Source organism: Mastomys coucha, unplaced genomic scaffold (genome assembly GCF_008632895.1).
Source record: "Mastomys coucha isolate ucsf_1 unplaced genomic scaffold, UCSF_Mcou_1 pScaffold9, whole genome shotgun sequence".
Taxonomy (NCBI): domain Eukaryota; kingdom Metazoa; phylum Chordata; class Mammalia; order Rodentia; family Muridae; genus Mastomys; species Mastomys coucha.
Genome location: NW_022196915.1, coordinates 45,261,120 through 45,271,102, shown reverse-complemented (window position 1 = coordinate 45,271,102; position 9,983 = coordinate 45,261,120). Strand labels below are relative to the sequence as shown.

The window sequence follows — 9,983 nt, the reverse complement described above, 5'->3', positions numbered from 1 at the left end:
GGATGGGAAGGGATGAGATGGAGGGGGAGATGAAGCTAAAAGAGAAGGTGAGGGAAGGGGAGAGAAAGGGGGGAGAGGAAGGTGAAAGACAGGGAGGGGAAGGGATGAGAGGGGGAGAGGGAAGGGAAGGAAAGGCAAGGGAGAGAGAGGAGAGAGAGAGAGAGAGAGAGGAGAGAGAGAGAGACAGGAAGAGGGATGAAGTGAGGGGATAGTGGGAGTAGGGGGGCAGGAGTTCTTTCAAAACATTTGGCTTTGAAATCACCTCCTGTCGGCCCTAAAGTTGTCGCAAAGGGCAGTAGGTGCCTAGTGTCACTGGTTCTGTTTGTACTGTAACCATCTGATGAGATTTAAAGACTGACAGCACAGATCTGAACTTAAATGATTAAGGTGCTTCAGTGACCTGTCATCTGAGACAGGTTTGTAAACGGAGCAAGGGTCCAGATCATGTGAGCCAAAGCCAGGTGCCCGTTCCAACTGTATTTCTGTTCCTGTTCTCTTTTACTCCTCCCCACCCTTGTCGGCCTGTAGTTTGGGAGGTAAGGCATAGTAGCTGGGAGACAGCAATGCTCTGGGAAAAATGAAGGGGCCAGTTTGGTGGACTGCTCGAAGAGTATTCTCAGGATAAAATGGGAAGATATTCTCAAAGAAAAAGGTAGATGCTTGGGACAAAAAGCATTCCGCAAGGCCACTAGTCAGAGTGGCAGTGTAAAGTCATGAATGTGTATGGGATATAGCAGCGTTGGGCCCAACTGTATACCTGGAGTCCCGTAAGATTACACTGTGGTGACTCATTCTTACCACCTAGTGACATTACAATGGTGCTAGCAGACTCATAGCTCAGTGTGCGCCTCCTATGTAATGATGCTGACTTCAAACCTGCTGCGCTGTAGCCACAGGCCTGTGCAAAGCTCGTACAGGTTACAGCGGGTTGGGAGCAAGCGGCCGTCACTGGGCTACGCGTTTAGTATACTACAGCCTTTTGTTATTTCCGTGTGCACTCATACATAAGGAAAAGCAAAAAAGTTAAGTTGAGCAGCCCTACCTCCCCCTCCCCCCGCCTCTGGTCCCTCCGGAAATTTCCAGAATGAAGGCGTTGCATCTGGGAAATGGCTGCATTGTGGGTGTTGTTCCTCCGCAGGCGTTCTGGTGACAGTAGTGAAGGTGAGGCTCTGACTTGTTACAGCCCAGGAAGACTCAGCCTGATGAGCATTCTTGCATCCACATTTGTAACAACAAAAACAAAAAGCTGAAAAGGTATGAGAAAAAAACAAAACAAACAAAAAACAAAATACACCCGTGCTATTGGTACCTTAAATGTGTTTCTTTCTTATAGTGGCTCACGTGAAGACGTGCCGTGACATCAGTCAAGATGGCCCCTTTGGCTGCATGGGCTGCTCCCTTGGCCCTGTGCACTTGAGGCTCTTACCTCCCTGGACTCTACCAGGCTGGGGCAGCTTGTATTTGTATATTTAGGGAGCTGATCACATCTACACCGAGTTGCTCCTTAGAAATGGTTCAGTGGGAGATTTTGTTCTATGTGTCCTGACACAGCTTTTGAAGTTAAAGATGTGATAGTGTGAAACTCACTGAATTACATGCTTTGCAGGGACAGATTCTCTGTGTGTGGATTGTATCTCAATAAAGCTGATTTTTAAATGATACAGAAAGCATACAGAGTAAGGGGAATGAAATATTTAAGGAAAAGGAATAAGATACTTCTCCAGACCAGGAATTAATGACTAATAGAATTTATAGAACAGGAGGAATTTACAGATGTTTCTACTAAGGAAAAGAAATGTTCGGAGTCACAGGCACGTCTCAGGAAAGATTAGGGACAATTTAGAGCCAAAAGTCTTGCAGGAGGCACGAGCTGAGGGAAGGGGCAACGGTCTCTTCAAGATTCTTTTCTCTTTCCTTTTTCAGTTATGTGCATACATGCTTGTGTGTGTGTGTGTGTGTGTGTGTGTGTGTGTGTGTGTGTGTGTGTGCAGGCTTGCTTGTGTGTGTCTGTGTGTGTTTGTCTGCATGTAAAGGCCTAACGTTAATGTTGGGAGTCATCGTCCCTCACTTTTTCTTTCCACCTTACTCACTGTGGCAGGGTCTCTCTGGATCAAACCTGAGCCAGCTTGTTCTGGGATCCCTCATCTCTACCTTCAGAACCTGGAATTACAGGCAGGTGGCACCCCCACTAAGCATGTATGTGGGTCTTCTTAGAATGCAAACCATGATCGTCACACTTGTTCTGCAAGGGACAAGCATGCCAACCACTGAGTTGCCTTCCAGCCCTCTCACCAGTTTTGTTTTCTGTTTGTTTTGTCTTGTTTTCCTGTTGTGGCGTCTTGCTATGTCACATAGCCCAACCTAGAACTCAACAACATAGCTGAGATTGTTCATGAAATCCTAATCTCCCAGTTTCCATCTCTCAAGTGGTATAGCTTTACTGACTGGTAGATGATGTTAATGGGATACAGGGTGACATTCTGATATCTGCCAAGTCAAGATGAGATCAACTGCTTAGGTATATCTCATCTTCAATTCTGAGTACTTTTATAGTGAGAAAATTCTAGTTAACTAGCAATATTGAGCTGTACAATAAACTATTTAATCACATACAGTGATCTAAAACACTAGAATTTTCCACTTATAATTTCTTATATATTGATTAGGCTTTCCAAAAGCCCTCTACTAACAACAGCCTACCCTGTACTTGAATGAAATCAGTTCTTGCAGATTCAATAGAGAAAACTCTTTTCTTTCTGTGTCTACCTGTTTGTCCATCAACAAATGAATGGATACATAAAGTGTGGCTTATACATACAACAGAATACCATTATGCATCCCAAAAGATGAAATCCTGTCATTTGTGGTAATGTGGATGGATGGGAGGGTGTTACAACAAGGGATGATCATTATCAGCCACTGATCAGCAGGGACATTGTGTCTTAATAAGCCATAGGCTGTCTTTTCTTCTGAAATTCATCACTTTGCTATGCTGCTCCTGGGGACTGGTGTGTCTGCTCTATTCTCCTTGGTAACTAAGCATACTACACTCATGCAGGACAGATTTCAAGAAACATTTTTTAACAAATAGACATTTTCTCAAAACTACTAGCACTGTTTTACCCCACAGTCTTTATGCACACACACACACACACACACACACACACACACACACACACCCTGCTCTGTCATTTCCCTTTTGATGAATTCTCTGATCTCAATAGCCCCGTGGGTATCTAGAACATGAGAACCATGGTCTCTGTGTTACAGGCCAGGTACCAGGAGGAATTACTTGCTTCGCACTCATCGCCTGGCAGTTTCATGCCTGCAGCACCTGGCAGGAGGCTGTCACTCTCTGGACATTCTTCTGGTTCAGCTGAACTGTGTTATTCCACCGGTCATAGTTTCTATTGCTTTCAGACACTTACTAAAGAAATCTTTGAATGTTTTAAAAGGAATTTTAATCTATGTTATTTGGAGAACTTCTCAATTCCTTGTCCTCCTAATTCTCCCAACTCACCACCAGCAGAAGGAAGATTGGAAGCTGGAGGACAAGAGGAAATGGGGATGAATGGGAGGGAGGTGACAGCAACAACTTAAAGGGTTATTGAGGCTCACATTTGGAGAGCACTGTCCTCAGGATAGGGAAGGCATGGTAGTGAGAACACAAAGCCTCTGCTTTCACCGCATCCACAATCAAGGAGCAGAGATGATGCATGTTGGTAGCCAGGTAATTTCCTGCCTTTTCCTGTTTTACTCGAGCCAGGTACCCCAGCCCCTGGGATGATGCTGCCTACATTCAGGATGGCCATCCACTTCCCTCCACTGCTAATTTGTTTGCGAACATTCTCCTTAACATGTCCAGAGTTTGCTAGGTGAGTGTGAATCCAGGCAAGGTGACAATAAAGATTAATGCTAATCAGCACAGGCTGGAAAGAGAAAAGGGAAGGAAGAAAGGAGGGGAAAGGAAAAGGAAAGGGAGAAAGAGGGTGGAAGGAGAGAGAAGGGGAAAAGATGAGAGGAAAAGGAAGGGAAGAAAGGAAAGAGGGGAAAGGAGAAGGAGAAAGAGGGTGGAAGGAGAGGGAAAGGGAAAAGATGGGAAAGGAAAGGAAGGAAAGGAAAGGGGAGTGGAGGGGAGGCAAAAGGAAGGGGGGAAGAAGAGAAGAGAAGGGAAGAGACTTGATGGGAGGGAATAAGAGGGGAAGCAAGGGAAAGGCAAGAAAGGGGAAGATGAATTCATTGGGATAAAATGCCAGTGGTTTGGTGACCAATGAAGTATCCCAATACCATCAGTCATTCATGAACTCAGGACCAGAGAGCAAGGCAGACAGGCTGTCTACACCCACCAACCTGTAGCTCATATACAAATCTCACAGACAAACAGGAGAGCTGATCTGTGTTCCCATGGCAATGATTCACATTATACTACTGTCCAGTAGGTCCCAAAGTTGATGTTGGCTCTGGTATTCCAGCCAGGAGAGTGGCTCTTTGCCAGTGCAGTGCCAGCTGAGACTCAACCTTGACCCTCCAGCAAGGGCATGAGGGCCTTATCCTGGAGTGCTCAGCGGTAACGCAGGAAGAAGCTAAGTGGCAGACTCCTACACTACCTCTGTCAAGGGAAGGTTCATGAAGGCAACCAACCTACACATTTTCCTGCCTTATCGTCAGCTGTTTTCTATCTTCTCAGGGTTTGGAATCAGACTTCTCTGTGCTGGCCTCAAGCTACATTGTGTGTCAAGATGGCTGTGTCTGTGCAATGAACCCAAGCTCCACATTTCATCTTCCCCTGACCATGGAAGAATTTTCTTGGGTGTAAGCAAGATGACTTCAATTTCCATAGCACTCCCACAATGGACGGAAAAATAACTGAGAACATTTTCAGATGCAGCTTTTGATGAGAAACACATCTTTTCCCTCATTGTCTCCCAGAAGACTGCTTGTCTTGATAGCTGTGGGGATTGGTACCATGTTTAGAAATGGTTCCAAGTGATAGAATGGCAGAAGGCAAGGCGTGCATCTGGGCTCCATTCACATTCTGAGACCTCTTCAAGAGGAACTAAAATCCATAAGAAAAGCTGATATCTCAGATTTCCACATAGGCTCATTTCCTAGAACACACACAACAAATCACCGTGTACTTGGTGACTTAGATTAATAAAACTATTCTCTCATAGTTCTGAAAGCCAAGTCTTCTATCAAGATCAGGACACGGTCATGTTACTTTTGTAAGTGTTAGGGGACAATCCTTGCTTCTCCCAGCTTCAGAAACTATAGTAACTGAATGACTTACATTCCATCTTCCCAGCACCTGCCTCTACCATTACCCATATTTCTTTCTAGGGTCACTGTTTCTTCTTTGTATCTCTTTTAGGGACCTTATCACTGGCTGAGATTCCCACTCTAATCACAGGCAATCTTGTTTTCAATGTTTGCCTTAATTACAACTGTCAATGGCCTTATTCTAAATGAGGTCACTGTGATGGTGATTCTTCATTGTCAACTTCACTGGTTTAGAATCACCATGGAAACACATCTTTGAATGTTTCTGTGATGTCATTTACAGAGAGATTTAACTAAGGTGGAGAGAGACACTCTGAATGTGGGCAGTGCCATCCTATGTTCAGGGCCTCAGAAATCAGCACCAGTCATCACATCTGTTTCCAGAGTGTGGCTGCAAAGTGCCCAGCTGCCACCCACTGCCTTCTTTGCCATGTTGGACTGTGAGCGAAAATAAACTTTCCTTTTAATGTTGCTCTTATGAGCTATCCTGTCTTGGCAGCAACAAAATAACCAAGACAGCCATAGTCAGGGATCATTTGATGGCTATTGATGAGCTGATTTTAAAGTTTATATGGAGATACTAATGACCTAGAATAGTCAGCGCAGTATTGAAGAGTCCAAAGGATTGGCATAGCTTAATATCGTCTTACTAGAAAACCGCAGTGATCAAGAGAGTATGATTCTGTTGAACAATGAGACAAACATAGTGACCCAACCTGATTGATAGGCCAGAAATAGAGCCAGAATACAGGCCAGAAATAAACAAGATCAGCTGACTGATCTCTGACAAGGGAACAGAGGCAATGTAATGGAGATAAGGTAGATGTTCCATCAGGTACCACTTGCATCTACAAACAACGATTGCAGAAACAGATCTCATTCATCACATAAGTTTACCTGAAATGGATAATAGACCAGATTATAAGCTTTAAACCTATAATACTCATAGTTACTAAGATGAAAAATACCTGTCCTTGAGTATGGCATTACAGTTTTAATGTATGATACAAAATGCATGAGACATGAGAAAAGAATTGATAAACTGGAATTCACTAGAACTAATTTTTATGGTTTGCAAAAAATACTACCAAGAGGGTGGGAATATGAATGCCATACTGGAAGGGATACATGCAAAAGAAACATTAAATAGAGGGCTATTACATAAATTATGCAAAGAACCCTGTGTGTGTGTGTGTTCATGTGTGCATAGTTGGTTCATATATATGTTGATGTCAGTCTTCTAGATCATGGTCTGTCTTATACATAGTTGCAGGGTCTCTCTCTAACCACAAAGCTTACCAATTTGTTAGGAAAGCCCAGACACTGAGGGTAATACTATCCCTAGGAAGGTAGCCTGAGATATATAAGAAAGGCAATTGAACATGATCTTGAGAACAATAGTAAGAAGTCATCCAGTGTTTCTGATTCAAATTTCTTTCTCTGCCTTTGTTTCTAACCCAACTTCCTTCAATAATGAACTATATAACCTGTAAGATGAAATAAAATGTATCCTCCTCAAACCACTTTTGGTCATATGTTTATCACAACCACAGAAAATACTATAGGACAGTTGTCAAGAGAACATTTAAGAGAGCAAAAGTTCACTATACAACATGACCCTACTAGGTGTATGTGTTGTTAGATGTTTGTGCAAAACTTCTGTGCATAGCACTGTAAACTGTGAGTTAGGTGAGGTATAGATTGTAACAATGAACCTCTATGGAGATGGCTATCAAGGCAGAAGTCAGGGTGCATAGAGGAACTCTACTTTCCAATCAGCTTTTCTGTGAATGAAAACTGCTCTCAAAAATAAAGTTTAGTGGAAGCAGAATCAAAGATGTGCTCTCAATAACAATGCAATAACTATCCAGTAAAGCATCCCCTTACACACACTATAGTTGAATGTTGGCAGTCAGTGCACTGCCAGAATTCACTACAGTGTGAGAAATCTGGGGACATAAAACATGTCATTGGCTGTTCTTAAAAAAGATAGTATTTAGATTTTAAACTCTATTAAAGTATGCTTTACTTTAAATGCTATATACACAGTGATACTAAAGATGTTTGCAAAATGAATATATGTAAAAAGACAAGAGATTCCCTTCTGACTCATGTACAAAACAAAGGAAATATATTTTTTTCAGAAAAAGTGACCAAACAGAATCTGTCAGTTAAGAATACTTTTGAAATGCTTAAATTTAAATATTAACATAAATAAAAATATGCCATAGCCTAGCACATGGCTAAAGAACATATAAAAATCATACATTTAATGACAATTTAAACCCAACAGCAAGGAAGTTAGGAGACAAAAATATCTAATGATATGTGACAATATTCATGATACCTTTTAAATAGTAAGAGACGAACTATAAATGCAATATTATAATGTATATGCCTACATGTATACTGTTCAGGATTTTTTTGTCACTTTGACACAAGCTAGAGTCATCTGAGAGGAGAGAACCTCAAATGAAATAAATGCCTCCATAACATTCAGCTGTAAGGCATTTTCTTAACAAATGATTGATGGGGGAGGGGCCACTTCTAGCCTGTGGTCCTCGATTCTATAAGAAAGCAGGCTGAGCAAGCCGCTGGGAGCAAGCCAGTAAAAAGCACTCTTCCATGGTCTCTGCTTCAGTTCCTGCCTCCTCCAGATTTCTGCCCTTTGTAGTTCCTGTCCTGACTTCCTCTGATAATGAACTGTGGTGTGGATGCTTAAGCCAAATAAACCCTCTCAGTCCTAAGTTGCTTGGGTCATGGTGTTTCATCACAGCATTAGCAACCCTAACCAAGAATCTGGAAAAACAGAGCTTAAATTGAGAAAATGCTTCCATTAGATTGGATTTCATGGAAGTCTACAGTGAAGTTTTACACACTAAAGTTCCTTATGTATTCTGGATAAGTCCTTTTTAGATGTATGATGCTCTTCTCTCTTTCCACTTTCCCAATAATGCCATTTGAGATATAAAAGTTTGAAACAAAAGAATGATTCATCGTAAGAAAATCGATATGTGAAATAAATCTTATTAATAGAATTAAGGGGGAAATCACCTGATAATATTTCTTAACAATACTTCAAGGATGGTATTTCATAAGAGACAGACAGACAGACAGACAGACAGACAGACAGAGAAAGAGAGAGAAAGACTGGGGACCAAGAGGAATGCAGAGCTACCCCTTTCCCAATAGTAGAAGTCTGAAATCTTTCCCTCTGGGCCAGGAATCACAACAGCTTCTTCATCGCCACTAAACATAGCCAGAGCAATCACAGAAAGACAGGCAAAAGGCATCTTCTAGGGGCATCATCCTATGATAGAAGTCCCCTACACTCAACACAAAACCCAGAGCCAATAAATGATCCAGGAAAACTGCAGCTGAGCAAGATCAATGCATGAAACATCACTTTTCTAAATACCATCAATCATGAGTACAGAAAGAAAATTATGAATATATAAAACAAAATTTACAGCAGTATCCGGAGAATAAAGTGTCTATGAATAAATTAAGCAAAGTTAAAGGCTTATTCATTGAGAACTGAGGGGGCACTGCTGAGAGAAGCTGAAGAAGATTAAGTAAATGTGAAGTTATCCCATGGTCATAGCCTGGGATGCTTGCTTACAACTATTAGAACAGCAAATACTGCTCAAGGCAATCTGGAAATGAATGTGAATTCTATGAAATTCCATCAGTCTTTGTGTAGAAATTGTACACAAAGACTGATGTCTTTGTGATTTTCATACTCATACGTAATTGAGAGGTGTTCTGATTAGCTAAGACAATTCTCAAGAGAAGAATGGAACTAGAACATTCGCACCTTCCAAGTGAAAAGCTTGTGAAAAAAACTACTAAACAAGTAAAGTACTAGTGAGAACAGGACCACAGAACAGAGCTGAGTCCATATCAGCCACACATCTGTGGTCAACTGATGGATGAATTAGATCTCCAAAAACTCTCAAGAGGGAGAGTGAAGTCTCTTCATCCTCGGTGCTACACAACTGAAGAAGATGTGAACAAGAATAAACCTGAATTTTCTCAAACCAAAAATCAAGCCGAACTCCAGAACTGAGGAAAAACAAACACAGGACTTAAAACCATAAACATTGTATGGGAAAAGATGGGAGATGTGTTCATAGGAATGGATTTGACAGTGGATTCTTAGATACAACACTAAAAGCACATGAAGGAAAAAACAGGTTAGACTTCTATGTATCACTTATGCTTGTGTTACCAAAATAAATATGATAACAAAAGACAGGTGAGATCCACTTAGCAGCATTCCCAGGAGATTTTGAACATTAACAACTATGTTCACCTAAAGTGAAGTTTGTTCTAAGCTGTTGAGCTTTGTGTCTATCATATTAATGACATGAACTACCCATGATTAGTTCTGCCCCTGTGCACATTTGTCCTGACCCATCAGCCAGCTTCTCTGATGACAGCAAGGTAGTCTGGAAGTGACAGAGAATCAATATTGCTGGGAGCTTCCTTGTTATGCGGTGTGACTGGGAAGTGTCCCCATAGATTCATGGACTGAGTGCTTAGTCCTTGGAGCTTCCTTGTTATGCGGTGTGACTGGGAAGTGTCCCCATAGATTCATGGACTGAGTGCTTAGTCCTTGGAGCTTCCTTGTTATGTGGTGTGACTGGGAAGTGTCCCCATAGATTCATGGACTGAGTGCTTAGTCCTTGGCTAGTAGCACT

General features: G+C 41.9%; 3 long non-coding RNA genes across 3 annotated transcripts in view; all 3 read left to right on the top strand.

The window, feature by feature from the left end:
• Positions 1-9,983, top strand: part of LOC116085125 — a 93,145-nt gene that overhangs the window by 28,197 nt on the left and 54,965 nt on the right. The gene's annotated exons all lie outside the window — the stretch shown is intronic.
• LOC116085126 lies at positions 918-2,175 on the top strand. Its single transcript, XR_004116433.1, has 3 exons — positions 918-1,022; positions 1,139-1,254; positions 2,099-2,175. It is a non-coding gene; the product is annotated as an uncharacterized LOC116085126 (long non-coding RNA).
• On the top strand, positions 3,769-5,173 carry LOC116085127. The gene is made up of 2 exons (XR_004116434.1): positions 3,769-3,875; positions 4,688-5,173. It is a non-coding gene; the product is annotated as an uncharacterized LOC116085127 (long non-coding RNA).